Source organism: Acartia tonsa, chromosome 4, assembly GCF_053477335.1.
Source record: "Acartia tonsa isolate MP-2025a chromosome 4, ASM5347733v1, whole genome shotgun sequence".
Classification (NCBI taxonomy): Eukaryota; Metazoa; Arthropoda; class Copepoda; order Calanoida; family Acartiidae; genus Acartia; species Acartia tonsa.
Genome location: NC_137263.1, coordinates 32,478,372 through 32,496,744, shown reverse-complemented (window position 1 = coordinate 32,496,744; position 18,373 = coordinate 32,478,372). Strand labels below are relative to the sequence as shown.

Sequence of the window (18,373 nt, the reverse complement as noted above, 5' to 3'; positions counted from 1 at the left end):
AAAAATAATTATTTTCATTTAAAGGGCAAATATAGGTTCGATATGATATGAGCTTATATCAAAGGTGCCATTACATACTTTTAGAATATCTATGCCAAATTTAAAAATTCAAAAAAATCCTTAAGTAGATTTTGCAATTTTCTGTTTCAATTGAACATATAATAAATCAGATTGCCGACAAAATTGTTTATTTTAGCCCTTTACAAGACTTTTTTTTGACTATTTTGCTTAAGTTTGATTGACTATTACAGTGGCACGCACCTTAAAAGATAATTTAAATGTTTATTATTTTAGATTATATACTAGTTTATTTAATTTTTAAAAAGCATAAAAATAATTTGCGTAGAAGGGCGTCAGGAGTATTGACAGGGTAAATAATACGTCCTAAAGTTTATTTTCAGTACAGAGATCTTTGATTAATTTATGATGATATAAACACCCTTGAGTACGCATTTTCAACATTCACACACACGGCCACAAAAAAACAGGGATTTGAAATCATTCTTCCTCCAAGAAAATTTTATCGATTATTTTTTTTTACTTTTTACATTATTTGATGTTTTTTTAACTTTTAAATATTTTACTTTAGGAAGGTAGAAGGAGGGTATATTTACCCCTGATTAATTGGTTTCCACGTTATTACGACTATCATTTAACGAAAGCTTTTTAATTCAACCTTGCCACGAAGCCTTGTGTGATGCTAGAGTGCTTGAGTTCTTAGGGAACCACACTAATTACATAATATTTTCTTCAGATTGACGGGTTTTAAGCTATAAACAGACTTATACAATTGAATATGTCAATATTTTTAAGTTATTTATAATCTATGGAATGGCACGTTTTTTTTGAGGCCATATCATGTTCAATCTATATTCGCCCTTTAAATAAGAGAAAACTGCGACCATGGCTCAACAGGTAGTGCATCCACTTGTTGTCGGGAAGTGACGGAATCTCGGTACAACACCACTTCATATCTAGACATTAAAAATGGCTCTCACAGCTGCTATGTGAGATGTGCAACATAAATAGTAAGCGGTATGCCTTGGCCCAAATAGGCCCAACTCATTATCATGCACAGTTAGGATTTTTCAGACTAAGGTACTGCAATCAAAGGGTTGGTTAAATGGAGAGGACTTGTACCTGATGCGTCACTACAGAAAAAATAAGAAAAAAGACTAAAAATTTCTATGAAATAAAGCAGCTATGAGCTATCTATCTATTATAGGAACCAAGAATATCATGTTTTCCCTAATTTGTTTCTTATGGACGGACAGACAGACATACAGACAGACAGAAAGACAGACAGACAGACAGACAGACAGACAGACAGACAGACAGACAGACAGACAGACAGACAGACAGACATACAGACAGACAGACAGACAGACAGACATACAGACAGACAGACAGACAGACAGACAGACAGACAGACAGACAGACAGACAGACAGACAGACAGACAGACAGACAGACAGACAGACAGACAGACAGACAGACAGACAGACAGACAGACAGACAGACAGACAGACAGACAGACAGACAGACAGACAGACAGACAGACAGTCAGACAGACAGACAGTCAGACGGACAAACAGACGGACAGACATACAGACAAAAAGATGGACAGACAGATGGACAGAAATAGGGACATACAGACAGACGGACAGACAGAAGAACAGACGGACAGACAGACAAACAGACAGACAGACTGACAGACAGACAAACAGACAGACAGACTGACAGACGGACAAAAAGACGGACAGACAGACAGACAAACAGACGGACAAAAAGACGGACAAAAAGACGGACAAAAAGACGGACAAAAAGACGGACAAAAAGACGGACAGATAGACAGACAGACGGATAGACAGACAGACGGACAGACAGACAAACGGATGAACAAACAAGGCAGGTGAAAAATTGGATGGACATAAATACGGACATTTTGAATTATTGAGATGTTTCGCTACTAAAAAGTATAAAAAATCGCTTCAAATTTAAATTCATCTAGACAAGAAACAGTAATAGATACAGAAAAAAATTACTACACATTAAATTTATTTACTTCAGTCATCTTGATAAAGCAACATTTTCCCGCTCTTGTTGCTTATCAAAACTGTAAAAATAGATTTAAACTTTAAATTATAAATAGCTTCATAAATTAAATTCAAATGCCTGTAGATTGAATTAACTCTGGGATAATGGTTAAAGACAATGGAATATTAATTATCCTTGCCAAACCAATTCATTTTTATCTATAAAGGTATAATAATCAATCTGCCATTGTCCCATCACTTCCAGATAAATTTTAACGTTGGCCTATATTGTATGTTATAACACATACATGGGACTTAAAACTGAATTTGTTGTCGTGTAATGAAAAGCATTCACTTAAAAGGCCTGTCCACAAGAAAAAAAATTTAGATACCACCAAAAAATATGCCTAAAATTGATTAAAATCTAAAGAGATAAGACAATGGTCGATAAATTAATGCACATCCCTAATGATGACACGCTAAATAACCCCATCTGTAGATTAAAATAAGTGGTTCAAATGTTTATACACTCAATTTAATCAACCAATCAAAATTCAGTAAAAATCCCCAAAACCAACGAATAAGAAAACGTTATTGTAAAATTTTGGGGACTATTGTAATAAACAGTCAATTGTCTCCTCCCTCTCTGGAAACAACTAAGAAAGAATAGAAGTCGAAGCTACTCTACAATTCACTTTTCTGCCTGTCCATCATTTAGTCCGTAATTTATTTGATTTTACAATAGGCTTCACAATTGATTAATATCCGCTGAATAAGAACCGGTGCTTAACCATACTGAAAAAAACATGTATTGTATCATAATATAGACATTTTCTAGCAATAGTAAAATTAGAATCATAATATTAACACCAGTTTTGTTGGACCGGGCCTTCGGCACTCTAGGCTTTAAAAACAAAACAAAGTTAAGAATTTCTGATAATGATATAGAAATGCTTCGCTTTCCAAATCTAAATTTTGTTACAGGAATCATTACCTGAAATTTGAATCTATAGGAAAATTATGACATAATAAAAATGAACAGACGTTACAGAGAAGCTTCACAAGGGATTGGACAATGGGAAATAAAATTCTCTCTGATATTTATACTCTCCTTTTCTTATCTTTCTCGTGATATCAAAGATAGAATTTAATTCATTTTTCATCCATTATTCCTCCCTGTAGACAACACTTACTATACCCAGGGAGGGAGACAACATTGGGCTGTAAAGAAGTTAGAAGGACAATAAATTACACAGGTTTATTACCACTCTCGCTCTTTAGTCCGCTTAAAAACTTTTGGGTATAGTCCCCATCGTGGCAAAGCCCCTTAAGGGGCGATGCGTCGTATTTATAAAATGGCTTTTGATAGGTTATTTTAGGTTAGGTTAGGTGATTGCCCCACAGGGTTAGGCAATTGGCCCCGCAGGGTTAGAGCCCCCGGTAGGGGATAGAAATAGGAGAAAAGCTGCTGTGAAAAAAAAAGAGGAATCGCCCCTTAAGGCGCATTGCCACGAAAGGGACTATACCCAAACTTTTGATACTTTTATTGAGTTTTGATTGATTTTATATCTTGTAGTGCCCAAAGCTTTACCTGTAATTTTTAATGTACAACAGGGGTTATTTGATTCAACATCATTGTAGAATTATACGTTCATTGTCTTATCCCCTAAGATTCCTGAATTAAAGTATGTATCTTAACTACTTTACCTTATTAATTGGCATAAAAGCTTTTGAAACGTTAATTGAAATTTTAACCTCCAGGGATCTAAAGGGATAAGGCAAAAGTTGATGAATTGACGTACATTCCAAATAATGATACACAAAAATACCCCTTCTGTAGTTTGTCATTAGTGGTTGAAACGTTTGGACACTGACACTATACTTAATGAATAACTAATCAAATTCCAATAAAAGTCCCCAAAGTATACCAACGATTAAGAATACATTAATATAAAACTTTGAGGACAAGTGTAATGAAAAGCTTAAGATGTCCGGTCTTCCTGAAAACCATGTAATTTGGGTACTTACTTACATTGACTTTTGACTGCTTTGTGACAGAATATCAGTGTCCAAGTTCTTTTACCCATAGTAAATAAACCAAAAATAATAAGAATGGCACTTTTACTATTAGATCCTTGTTAAGCACTGAAACCCAACCTCGCCCCTTATTTTTAAAAGCGATGCTTTTCTATAATTATGGTCGGTCCAGTGTCCGTAACAGGTAGCTTTTAGAAAGCGTAGCAACTCTATAATCATTACCAGAATGTCCGTACGTCCATTTTAAACATGTCGTTTTTAGTAGCGAAGCTACTCTATAATTCACTTTGTCTGTCAGTCCGTCACGAATTTTTATGCTTCGCTACTTATGGATGTTGTAATCCTTGTTTTTTACTTTTTTAACAACAAATTTTCATGTGATCTAATCATCCGATTGATCTGATTTTTGGTATATTAATTCATTGGACAACAAAGTATACTGTTATAAGCGAAGCAACTCTATAATAAAGTCCTAAAGATGTAAGTATGTCCATAAACATTATTCTGTATCAAGCAGTTTTCAACAAATTTACTTACAATTTTGGTTCGACTTTTATACATTTATATTCTGATTATTCTGACACTATACAAATGTTAATGTCTGTTTGTCTTACCGTTTCAGTGCTTTGCTTTTATTGATGTTGTCATCCTTGTTAATATTTGATTATATTGGGGTGAGGCCAGGTAGTTTTACAATTGTTATTACAAAATAAAAGGGTGGCAGTGCTCAACAAGTACTTTCTGTGAAAGCACCAAAATATAACTAAAAAGACAAATTTTGGTTGCTTTAAATTTTAAGTAAAATTTATTTGTCAATTGTCTTTTCCCTTACAATACCAAACCTAAAATTGAAATCTGTGTATGTGTTTGTATTTCCGTGTGTATGATCGTGTGTGTGTAAGTGTATATGTGTGTGTGTGTCGTGCCGGGTCATCGATTGGGTCAAGACACTAGCTAACGTGTCGGGTCAGCCGCGCGTCAGTAAGCCAAAGTTACTCCTAGAGTAAAGATGTATTTGTTATGTAAATCTGTGCAATTTATTTTCTACAGTTACGAGTTATTTGATAAAAAAAGAAATATTCTCAAGTGAATTAAATTTCTATTTTAACTATACATTTTTCTAACAGATCAATATTCTATCTATTAAATAATACTTTAAAGAATATTTGAATTGTAGAAAATCGTAAAGTTAAATCAATACAACACATAATTTTAACCAAGCCAAGCTCTATTGAAAGGAAACTATAGTTGTTCTATTAAATATAAGGTAAGTCTCTGTTTTCTTAAGTTTAAAATGATCATATATTACTGAAATAAAGTAAATGCTATAAATCCGTCAAAATACCCAAATTTTGTTTTATTCTGGCCATTACTTAATTCGAACCTTTTCAACCCCTTGAAGTAGTCATTGGGAGTCATTTTACGGACTTGACCAAGAAATACTTTTTTCTAGAACTCCTAGAGCCCAACAAAAGTGGTTATCAGAAGCATCCACGTAGGACGCACCATTACGGCGATAGCGGCAGATACAAGGAATCTAAAAGATTAATATTTTTATTGTTTTTTGGATCACATTTGAGCATTACTTTATTTCAGTAATCTATAATACAAAGTAGAACGATGTCTGTCTGTCCGTCTGTCCGTCTGTCCGTCTGTCTGTCCGTCTGAAGCTTAAGATCTCAGTAACCACTGAACCGATTGGGCTCTGCTCTTCAGGGAATATACCTACTGGTCCTGTGATGGTTTTAAGCTATTTTCTTGGGGGGTGGGACACTCCCAACCCCCCAAAAAAATGAAAAAAAAAAAAACCCCAAAAAAATTTTTTTTTTTACTTTTTATTTTTAAATCTAAAAAAAGAAAAATTAGGTTGATCAAACCTCTTGGGGCAAAGCCCCTAGAGGCTAGGGGCGAAGCCGCTAGTATATGATATACAGTACATATAGTCCATAAGTGCGTGTGTTTTAAAAACTATTTTGACACAAAGCTTTCTACATTTTCATAAGCTATCCATTTTGTTATTTACATTTACTATATATAAGAGACAAATATAAGGAAGGTTACGATTACGAACTTGCATAATAATATAAATAGGTTGATGTTTTGTACTTAAAACGTTTGATGTATATCTATGAGCAAATAAGGAAGGGAGGCGTCATTGGACCATAAATTACACTGGTACCCAAAGTTTTATATGATGATTTACTAATTTTGTTCTGTAGAAAAGTGTAAGGGCAATTTTTTTAGGAGGGTGTTGGTATCCTCCCTTAATATAGTTATAAACCTTAACCAGGTCCTATAAGAAACTACATTGTAAGAAGAATTATAGTGGTTAGCGAGATAATGTGGTACAGATAGACAGAGACATGCATAGATCCTGTTACTTTATAAAAAACACTATTGGCTTCGCCCCTTAGTGGCCTTTAGGGGCATTTGAGGATGGGGGTGTTGAATCCCAAAACCGATTTTTTATTTAGATTTTTTTCTTGGGGGGGGGGGGGGGAGATTTTTTCTTGAGTTGATTTCTTTTGGGAGGTAATAGTACTCTCCCCCAAAATAGTTATAGACCTTCCTGGGACCATGAGAAGCTCCCCTGTTAATAAGAACCCGATCGGTTCAGTGGTTATTAAGATCCATCATTACAAACAAACAGACAGACATCGTTCTACTTTGTATGATTATATAAAAAAATAATTATTTATCGCATCGTATTATATTCAGCTTTCCACGGATATTAAATAAAAAAATTATAAGATTAAAACCAGTTTTGTTAGCTCTGATAATTGAAGGACCTGGCTAAGAAAACGGATGTTAATTTTATGATTTTTTGTTTTAATACACGTGGAAAATTGTCTGTAATAAGTTGATATACATGATTTTTTTCAGTATGGATTAGAACTGGTTCTAATTCAGCAGATTTTAATTGGTTTTGAAGCCATACTGGAAAAAATATTTTCGGTACTAGGCCATACTGAAAAATGTACAGATTATAACCAGTTTTATTAGCCTTAGGAATCTCGGGGCTCACAAAACTTATTATTACATTTTTAAAAGCGAAGCTTTTCTATAATTAGGGTCGGTCCGTCCGTCCGTACGTCCGTCCGTAACGGATAGCTTTTTTCGTTAATTTAGACATGTTAGAATTGTCCTATCGATTTCAAATTTTGCATGGTGATTCCTTTGGTAGTTAGGTACGATTTAGAAAGCGTAGCAACTCTATAATCATTACCAAAATGTCCGTACGTCCATTTTAAACATGTTGATTTTTTTACTTTTTTAAATAGCTTTTTTCCGTTAATTTAGGCATGTTAGAATTGTCCTTTCGATTTCAAATTTTGCATGGTGATTCCTATAATAGTTAGGTACGAGTTAGAAAGCGTAGCAACTCTATAATCATTACTAGAATGTCCGTACGTCCATTTTAAACATGTTGATTTTTTTTACATTTTTAACAACAAATTTGTATGTGACCTAATTATCCGATTTGTCTGATTTTTGGTATACTGATTCCTGGGACAACAAAGTACAATATTATAAGCGAAGCAACTCTATAATCAAGTCCTAGAAATGTAAGTATGTCTATAAACATTATCCTGTATCAAGTAGTTTTTCAACAAATTTACTTACAATTTTGCTTTGACTCTTATACATTCGCATTCTGATTATTCAGTTCTGACATTATACAAGTGTTAATGTCCGTTTGTCCTACCGTTTCAGAGCTTCGCTTTTATGGATGTTGTCATCCTTGTTTTCTTTACTTCAAACTTAATTTTCGTTTATAACAAGAATTGTAAGGAATAAGACAATGGACGATAAAAAAAAAGTACCCAAACTGACCAATGAGCGTGCGTTTTTCAGGGAGGGATGGTAAATTGGGCTGTTTGTGAAACAAGTCCCCAAAGTTTATAAACTATAGTTTCGAAACGTTTCTAATTCTAATTGTAATCTATTAATTTTTGTTCACTGGGGATGTAAATTAATTTATCGGCCATTGTCATATCCCTTTAGGTTCCTGCGATTCTAAAACTTCGATATAAGTACCGAAAGCTTCTGGGCCAACAAATAAGATAACATAATTATTAAATATTGTGTGTAACTCGCAATCGTGGCTCAACACGTAGCGCATCCGCTCATTGTCTGGGAGGTGATGGGTTTGAATCTCGACCCGACATCGTGTCATGACTTAAACTGTTTTTAACCTATTTTTTAATCATATATCAAAAATATACTATGACACCAGTAGAATCAGACTGCAGAGCCCAAATTTGAATTAAGTCCCCAATAAACTTTTTTGGGGGGATTTAAAAATTAATTTTATATGTTGCTGTGATCATTTTGACGGGAGCAAAAGCAACTTTTAGTTTGGGGTTAAATTGTTTCTTACAGAACAATTTTATATGATTCAGTTTATATCAATACAATAATAAAAAAACTCTCTCTGTTCAATGGAAATAATTTTTTTTCTAAAACAATCAATTTCAATAAAAAGTTTAACATAATACAATAAAACACATAATGCTAAAGTTAAACCAATAAGATTTCTGGTTTCATTTCAATTATTTATAATTTCCGAAAGAGTGTTTTCACAAAGTGACTTATTTACAATGTAGTTAAATAATTTTTATTTAATTAAAATGAAAAGAATGAAAACTATACACGTAAAAGATACATACTTTTTAAAAATATTAAAAAAAATAAGTTTGAATAATCTTATTTTATATCATATTTGTATATGTGTCAAAAATAATTTTGTTGTATTGCATAAACATTTGTTGACATCATGTCATCTTGTCATCAAATTTAACCCTTTACAGCCAATTTTTATGTGTTTAAAATAGGTGAACGAACACAAACATGTTAATGTTAATTCATTGGTATATTGTAAAGATTTAACTTTTTAGTGAATTTTTATAGTAAAATCATAAGGCCTAATGTTACTTTATACCAGAATACAATATTTATGATGCAAAACACTCTAAAAGCTACGAATTTTACCCAAATAAAAAAAAGACCTTTTGCTTTGGTCAAAATGACCACGGCAACAGTAAAAATTAATATTTAAATCCCCCCAAAAAAGTTTATTAGGGACTTAATTTAAATTTAGGCTCTGCAGTCTGATTTTACTGGTGCCATAGTATATTTTTTATATACATTTTAAAAATAGGTTAAAAACAGTTTAAGACGTTAAAAGTGGTCCCTACTGCTGATATGTCAAGTGTTAATGAACATTTACAATTGTAGAGTGTCAGAACTAAATTAGCATGATACTGTATAAGGACATAATTAAATTTATGGGACTTCATTAAAGATATGCTTTGCTTATAACATTGTCCCTTGTTGTCATAGGAATCAGTAGTCGAAAAATAAGATGATTAAGATCTTTTAACAATTATAGAGTTGCTACGCTTCCTAAATCGTACCTACTTGTTATAATGTAGTGTGTTTTAAATTGATAGGACAATTCTTACATGTCTAAATTAACGAAAAAAGCTAACCAGTACTGATGGACAGACTGACCCTGACTATAAAAAGGTTTTCTTTTAAAGAGTTACAATCCATTTTCCAGTATGGCTTTGAAACCGATTAACTGCTGGATTAAGACCGGTTCTCAGCCGAGAGATAAGACAATGGGCTTATTACAATAATCCCCAAAGTTTAATAATAACTTTTCCTATTCTTTGGCTAAACAACTTTGGGGACTTATGATTTGAATTTTGATTGGTTGATTCACTAAGTAGAGTGTAACGTTTAAACCACTAATTTTAATATACAATAGGGTAATTTTGTGTTTCATCATTAAGGATGTACATCAATTTATCTATAATACAAAGTAGAACGATGTCTGTCCGTCTGTCCGTCTGTCCGTCTGACCGTCTGTCCGTCTGTCTGTCCGTCCGTCCCTTAAGATCTCGGTAACCACTGAACCGATCGGATTCTACTCTTCAGGGTATATACCTATTGGTCCTGTGGTGGTTTTAAGCTATTTTCTTGGGGGGTGGGACACCCCCAACCCCCTCAAAAACAAAAAAAATCCCCCCCATTTTTTTTTTTTTTTTTTTTTTTTTTTTTTTTTTTTGTAGAAGAATTCTTTTGAAGAAATATTCTTTTGAAGAAATATTCTTTTGTAGAAGATTTCTTTTGTAGAAAATTTCTTTTGTAGAAGATTTCTTTAGTTCTTCTTATTTTTTTTTTTGAATTTTTTTGTTGTCATCTCTTGGGGCAAAGCCCCTAGAGGCTAGGGGCGAAGCCGCTAGTCGGCTATACTGAATCATGTTTAGCATCAAATTACAGACATTTTTTCATGAATATTAATATAAAATCATAAAATTAATACCTTACAGTTTTGTTTTAATTCCTATATTTTTTACTAGCGGCTACGCCCCTAGAGGCCTCTAGTGGCACTTTAGATGTTTATATTTGTTAAAGTCTCTACATTACTTCTTTATTTTACGATAATTCTCTTTATATTACGTTGAAGTCTCCCATATATTTTTTAAAACTTCGATTTTTTTGTCATTTCTCTTGGGAGGGTGGTTGAACCCTCCCCCAAAATAGTTATAAACCTTCCCAGAAACCATGAGAATCTACCCTGATAAGGAGAACCCGATCGGTTCAGCGGTTAGCAAGATACATACACACAGACAGACACACAGACAAACAATCATTCTGTTACTTTAGTATTAGGATTTTACTTTACACTGAAAGTTGTCTATAATACGATGCAATAATAATGTCAAATCCCGGCCTGGTGATGTAATTTCAATAATCTTATTTGTTTATGATAAGGGTCTGTGCGTCCGTCTGTTCATACACTATGTCGATTTAGAATTGTCCTATCAATTTCAAACAGTAAGTGGTGATTCCTGTGTATTATTTAAGAAGCGTAGCAACTCTATGAACAGGAAGTTTGTACGTCCAATTGAAATATGTTGATTTTTAAATTTTTTTACATTTTTTTTGTGTGATTTTAAATCAGTTTTGTTAGCCCGAGATTCCAAAGGCACGGGTAAACAAAACTGGTTTTAATCTTATGTACATTTTTGTATTCATAAAAAACAGGATATAATGTTTTTTCAGTATGCCCTAGTACCGAAAATATTTTTTTTCCAGTATGGCTTCAAAACCAATTAAAATCCGCTGAATTAGAACCGGTTCTAATCCATACTAAAAAATTCTATATAGCAACTTATTACAGACAATTTTCCACGAGTATTAAAATAAAAACCATAAAATTAAAATCAGTTTTCTTTGCCAGGTCCTTCGACCATTCAGAGCTAACAAAACTGGTTTTAAACTTTTAAATTTTTAAATCTAATATCCGCAGAAAGCTAACTATAATACGATGCTATAAATAATTCAAATTTTTAAATTCATGTACTGTTTTTAAAAGCGAAGCTTTTCTATAATTAGGGTCGGTCCGTCCGTCCGTAACGGATAGCTTTTTTTCGTTAATTTAGGCATGTTAGAATTGTCCTATCGATTTCAAACTTTGTATGGTGATTCCTGTAGAAGTTAGGTACGAGTTAGAAAGCGTAGCAACTCTATAATCATTACCAGAATGTCCGTACGTCCATTTTAAACATGTTGATTTTTTTTTACATTTTTAACAACAAATCAAATTTGTATGTGTTCTAATTATCCGATTGGTCTGAATTTTTGTATACTGATTCCTGGGATAACAAAGTGCAATATTATAAGCGAAACAACTCTATAATCAAGTTCTAAAAATGTAAGTATGTCCATAAATATTATCCTGTATCAAGTAGTTTTTCAACAAATTTACTTACAATTTCGCTTTGACTCTTATACATTTACATTCTGATTATTCAGTTTTGACATTATACAAGTGTTAATGTCCGTTTGTCCTACCGTTTCAGAGCTTCGCTTTTATGGATGTTGTCATCCTTGTTAAATTTGGGAAAGTTGTTTATGATATAATACAATAAATAACTATTCCCGTATGGCTCAGAATTTAATTAATTTCCGCGGTTTAAAAACAATTTCTGAGCAACTCTGAATAAAACAACAAATCTTGAATTAATTTTATGATAAAATTTTGTATCCTTGCTTTTAAAACGATGTGATAAATAATCCTTCACCAGGGAGGTGGGGGGCATTGGATTGTTAATTACAATGGCATCCAGAGTTTTATAAAAACATTATTTTATTTGTTGTATGAGTAAATTTTCAACCAATAACTTAAATCTTGAAGGAGTAATCTTGTTTATTATCATTAGGGAGTATTATAATTTATCATGCATTGTCTTATCCATTAAGATTCCTGTCCCTTACAGCTTAAAAATTATTATCTTTACGCTGCGGTGGATACAAGTTGTTGGTGAAACTCGTAAAATCTTAGTTATATGAAAATGAATAAAATTAATCTCCCTTCCAATAATTAATCATAAAAATTTTGACCAATGGCTGTATATTAACTAACCTCTAAGTGTCCTATCCCTCCTCGTAACATTGTAGCATGGTTAATAAAACTATCACGATGGAAATTATATTTTAACTAATGTTAATGCATTATTTATCTGCTATTGACCTATCCCTCCACATTATATTTTATTGTTATCCAATACTATCAGATATGTAAGGGATACGACAATGGACTAAAAATGCAGTTAGGACTCTAGACAAAATTCGTGCAATCAAAGATTTAGTTGTCTATTGGGTGTTACCTTACTTAATACAATGGGCGATTGAGCGCGTTACACTACAATTTAAAACACAGAGTAGGTTCAATGTGGCGTGGATAGGAATTGCACCCGAAGCGTCACCGAGCCCCTAGAGGTAATACTGGTATAAGGACAAGTATGTTCATAAGAAGAACAGCATTATTTTACTATACTGAATTTAACATGGACAAGTATAAATAAAAGTAGAGCAGCAATATCATACAATAGTGATGTTTAAGTGATGTTGAAGTATATTCATAAATAGCGCAGCAAAATTATATTATGCTGTCCCTAGTAATCTCTCCTCGTGGAGTAATTATGAAAAAAGTAAATTGCTTACTTAATTGTGCCATTTTTGTGGTAAATTACTGATTTTAACTAGTGCATTTATTTCCACAAGTTTGTCAGCAACATTATAATAATCTAAATTTAACAAGGACATTAGTAACACAGCAACATTATTCCTTCTAATGTTAACAAGGACAGTAACATACATATTTAGCACAGCAACATTATACTTTACGAATTTGAAACAAGGATAAGTATATCCATAAGTAGGGCAGCAACATTAAACTATTTAACAAAGTATCCTCATTCCTATCCCCCTCTGTTTTTTTTTAAACTTTCTAAATATATTTCTTACACAAATAAAATTCTTTTATTACTCCTTTATCATTTCTATGGCATTGGGGTACCCAAAAATATAGGTACCCAAAAGTTTTCCTATGTGTGTGTGTTTTAGTTATGCAGCAAATGATACAATAATATTTATAATTCAGTACCAAATTTTGCCCTGGATTGTTGGGCTTGTTTTTATAGCTTGTAAGCTCATTTATATGATTGGAACTACCTGTATAATGTAAACATTGAATTTTGGGACTTTTCTTCTAGGGGCTTGTGGAACAAAAGAACCCCCAAAACACTAAAAATATAAGTTCTGAGCTTATTTTTAAAGATATTAATCTGATTTTTATAAAGAAAACTTTTTTAACATAACTTAAGAAGTAACCATTACAGATTTCATTTCAGGACTTCCTTTATAGAGGCTAGTGGAGCAAAAGACCCCCCTAAAACTATAAATATGAGTTCTGAGCTTATTTTTAGTAGCAAAGCTACTCTATAATTAGTAGTGAAGCTACTCTATTATTTGAAATGTCAATCTGTCTGTCTGTCCATCTGAGACAGAAAGGGGATAACATGATTTTTTCAACTCCTAAACCCTGAACCACTTCATTATGCAATTTCCATTTTCCTGGATATTTTGTCTATGGTAGTCCATAAGTGTACAGATTTACTGTACATTGTTTCTATTTGTTAAAGCAACACATATGATGAAAGAAAAATATTCTTTTTAAAGTAAAATGCTTATGTATCAATGAAAAACTATATTTTTGGATTTTTTTACTGGTCTACTTCATTATGCAAATCCAAAGAAAATCAATGAAGAAACATTTTTTATGCACTTTTCTCCTCTTTTGAAGATTGAATCTGATAAAATAACAATTTTTCAAGGGATTTATGCATTGATTATTGTGAAATACAGTATAAGGTAGAAGTTAATGAATTTTCTAAATAAGAAATATTAGAAAAAAAGAAATTCAACCTTTATCACTTTAGAGGACAACTGCTGACCTCCAGTCTAATGGATGTAGCTTAATACATGTTAAAGATAAAAATTACCCTTAAAAGTATACAAAAATGTTTTTTCATGTATTAAAAAAATTACCTTTAAAATTTAGATTTTAAGGATGATGACCTTTGAGATACTCCAGGTGATGGTGATGGTGAGCCAAATGTTATCTAAGTACATGCCCATTACAACAACTTGTCTATTAACCTATGTATGATTTTTTGTAGTCATAGCAGCCTCCAATGGAGCCTCCCGACACAAAATATAACCATCATCTAAAAACTACAATATTTACCTTATGAATTAGAGTAGTTTAAATTGCATTTTTTTCTATTTTATTACTGCTTGGCTTGAGGCTGCTATGACTACAAAAATTGGACCATAGTGCAATATATAAGTTGTCATCATGGGCATGCACTCTGATAACATTTGGCTCACCATCACCACCAGTAGGAGCACCTTAAAGGCCACCATCCTCAAAATCAAGATTTTAAAATGGATTTTTTTAAACACACGAAAAAACATTTTTTTATACTTTTGAGGGTAATTTATATCTTTAACAAGTATTTAACTTCATCCATAAAACTGGGGTTCAGCAGCTGTCCTCTAAAGTAATAAGGGTCAAATTTCTTTTTTTCAAATATTTCTTATTTATAAAAGTTTTTTATTTTATCAGATTCAATCTTCAAAAGAGGAGAAAATTGCAAAATAAAACTTTTCCCATTGATTTTCTTTGGATTTGCATAATGAAGTGGATCAGTAAAAAATCAAAAAAAATTATTTTTTGATCGATACATAAGCATTTTACTTTAAACAGAATATTTTTCTTTTATCATATGTGTTGCTTTAACAAATAGAAACAATGTACAGTAAATCTGTACACTTATGGACTACCATAGCAAAATATCCAGAAAAATGGAAATTGCATAATGAAGTGGTTCAGGGTTTATAAAAGATAAAGAGATGACATTTTTAGGGATAATTATGCTAACAATCTTCATATTTTTATTAAGTTTTGCCAATTTTTTGGAGGTGTTAGATCGATTCTTACATTTTTAAGGACTTTCAAGGACTTCCAAGCTTTTTTTTGAAAGGGGTGGTAATTTCCATTTCAAGTTGTAAATCTGTTTTATTCCCAAAACTTTTTACCTTGGGGCTAAAATTTGTGGGGATAATTAACCCCAATAATAGAAAAATGCTTTTAACTTAAAAAATATTATTTTTTCTTTACAATGTGTATAATAAAGGATTAATTTCAACATTTATTTCGCCCCCTTTTTGACATATCTCTTTAGATCTCTGGTAAATTATGCTTTTGAAAATAAAAACTCTTTTGATGAAATTTTATTTTGTTGATATCTTTTTTGTTAATAAAGTTAGGATCATAAAAATATCATTAACCTTACAAGACTCAAAAAAATGCTTTCAACTTAAAACTTAGTTTTTTATTACACTTTTTGTAAGTTTTCTGCTAGTAACAAAAATAAAGGGATTTTTACCTTAATTTTGTTAAAAAAGTTGTTTCATTTAAAAAGTTACTTTTTCTTAAGTTACTTTTTCAAAATTTAGGCTCTTTTTTTAAATATTTTCTTGTGGGGAAATCTAAGGGAGATCAAGAACATATGCTACTTTTTTTGATTCACTAAGTAATATGGTTTTTAAACCCTAAAAAATACTTTTTGTGTGTCATAGAAGCTTCACAATGATGTCATAGTTCCTGAATGCCAAATTTCATTGAGGGTTGGGGGTTATCATACCTGTACACCCTTCCCCTCTTAGACATCTGTGCACTTCATTGCTTGTTTTTATATATAATAGGTTTAAATTTATTTTTTGAATAAAAGTCTAACCCCAAATGACAAATACTATATTAGATATTTTCTTTATTTTTCTAGTATTTATTTATTCTAAATGTTAATAGTGATTCATGAATATTTATTGTTAAATATTAAAGAAACATATGTTAGAAAGAGTAGTTTTGTGTATTTCATATCAGTATATTAAGATATATTTCATTTTTTGTAATTTTTTCTCAGGAGTTCACTTCATTGAAGAACAGAGTTGATCAATCAATCAAAATATCATTAGAGTACATTAGAATCACTTCAAAGACAGATTGTTTCAGTCTGTGGTTAGAGTGGTTTTGCTGGAACTTTATAACACAACTTTAAATCAGAAACAGAAGATTGATTTATCCAGAAAACTAATGAATTTGATTTTAAAATCTTATTTGTATCAATTTAAAACAAATTTTCATCAGTCATTTTTTAAACTTGAAAAGAATATAAAATTTTTGAATGTATTGTAATACTGTATAATATCATGTAGTTTAATATAATTTGACTTATAAAGTTTTTTTAGTTTTTTTTTACAGCAATATAGGTTCAATTTTACCAATTTTTATCATGAAAGTAGGAAATTAATCACAAAAAATGGCTTGCTTAAGTAAGGATTTTGCAGCAAAAATGGAAGATTTAAATAAACAATCAACCCCAAAAATGGCTTATTTAAGTGAGGTTTTTGCAACAAAAATGGATGATTTAAGTAAGCAATCAACCCCAAAAATGGCTTATTTAAGTAAGGATTTTGCAACAAAAATGGATGATTTAAGTAAGTAATCAACCCCTAAAATGGCTTATTTAAGTAAGGATTTTGTAGCAAAAATGGATGATTTAAGTAAGCAATCAACCCCAAAAATGGCTTACTTAAATCATCCATTTTGGTTGCAAAATCCTTACTTAAATAAGCCATTTTTGGGGTTGATTGCTTACTTAAATCATCCATTTTTGTTGCAAAAACCTTACTTAAATAAGCCATTTTTGGGGTTGATTACTTACTTAAATCATCCATTTTGGTTGCAAAATCCTTACTTAAATAAGCCATTTTTGGGGTTGATTGCTTACTTAAATCATCCATTTTTGTTGCAAAAACCTTACTTAAACAAGCCATTTTTGGGGTTGATTACTTACTTAAATCATCCATTTTTGTTGCAAAAACCTTTTTTAAATAAGCCATTTTTGGGGTTGATTGCTTACTTAAATCATCCATTTTTGTTGCAAAAACCTTACTTAAATAAGCCATTTTTGGGGTTGATTACTTACTTAAATCATCCATTTTTGTTGCAAAAACCTTACTTAAATAAGCCATTTTTGGGGTTGATTGCTTACTTAAATCATCCATTTTTGCTACAAAATCCTTACTTAAATAAGCCATTTTTGGGGTTGATTACTTACTTAAATCATCCCCTTTTTGTTGCAAAAACCTTACTTAAATAAGCCATTTTTGGGGTTGATTGCTTACTTAAATCATCCATTTTTGCTACAAAATCCTTACTTAAATAAGCCATTTTTGGGGTTGATTACTTACTTAAATCATCCATTTTGGTTGCAAAATCCTTACTTAAATAAGTAATCAACCCCAAAAATGGCTCATTTAAGTAAGAATTTTGCAACAAAAATGGATGATTTAAGTAAGTAATCAACCCCAAAAATGGCTTACTTAAGTAAGGGTTTTGCAGCAAAAATGGAGGATTTAGGTAAGCAATCAATCCCAAAAATGGCTTGTTTAAGTAAGGATTTTGTAGCAAAAATGGAAGATATAAGTAGGACATTAATCACAAAAATTGCTTGTTTAAGTAAGGATTTTGTAGCAAAAATGGAAGATATAAGTAGGACATTAATCACAAAAATGGCTTGTTTAAGTAAGCAATCAACTACAAATATAGCCTAAATGGCTGAGAAGGGATTAAATTTTGAGGAAAAATAATCCGGATTAAAATCTTAATCTGTAAGACATTTACGTCAAAAGCGTCCGATTTGGCTGATTCTTATCAGCCACCCTTAGTTTTGGGGATTTTTAGGGGTTTATAGGGCAATAATAGTTCTTCAAGTAAGCAATTAACCTACGAAAATGGCTCGTTAGTCCGACATGTCCGATTTAAGTAAGCCACTTTTGTTGTAAAGTGCGGACTTTCCCGATGTGAGCACGTCCTAC

General features: G+C 31.8%; 1 protein-coding gene across 2 annotated transcripts in view; it reads right to left on the bottom strand.

Annotated features, from left to right (window-relative positions):
* LOC145316839 (uncharacterized) overlaps positions 1 to 18,373 on the bottom strand; it is a 40,153-nt gene that overhangs the window by 10,186 nt on the left and 11,594 nt on the right. The window lies entirely within an intron of this gene.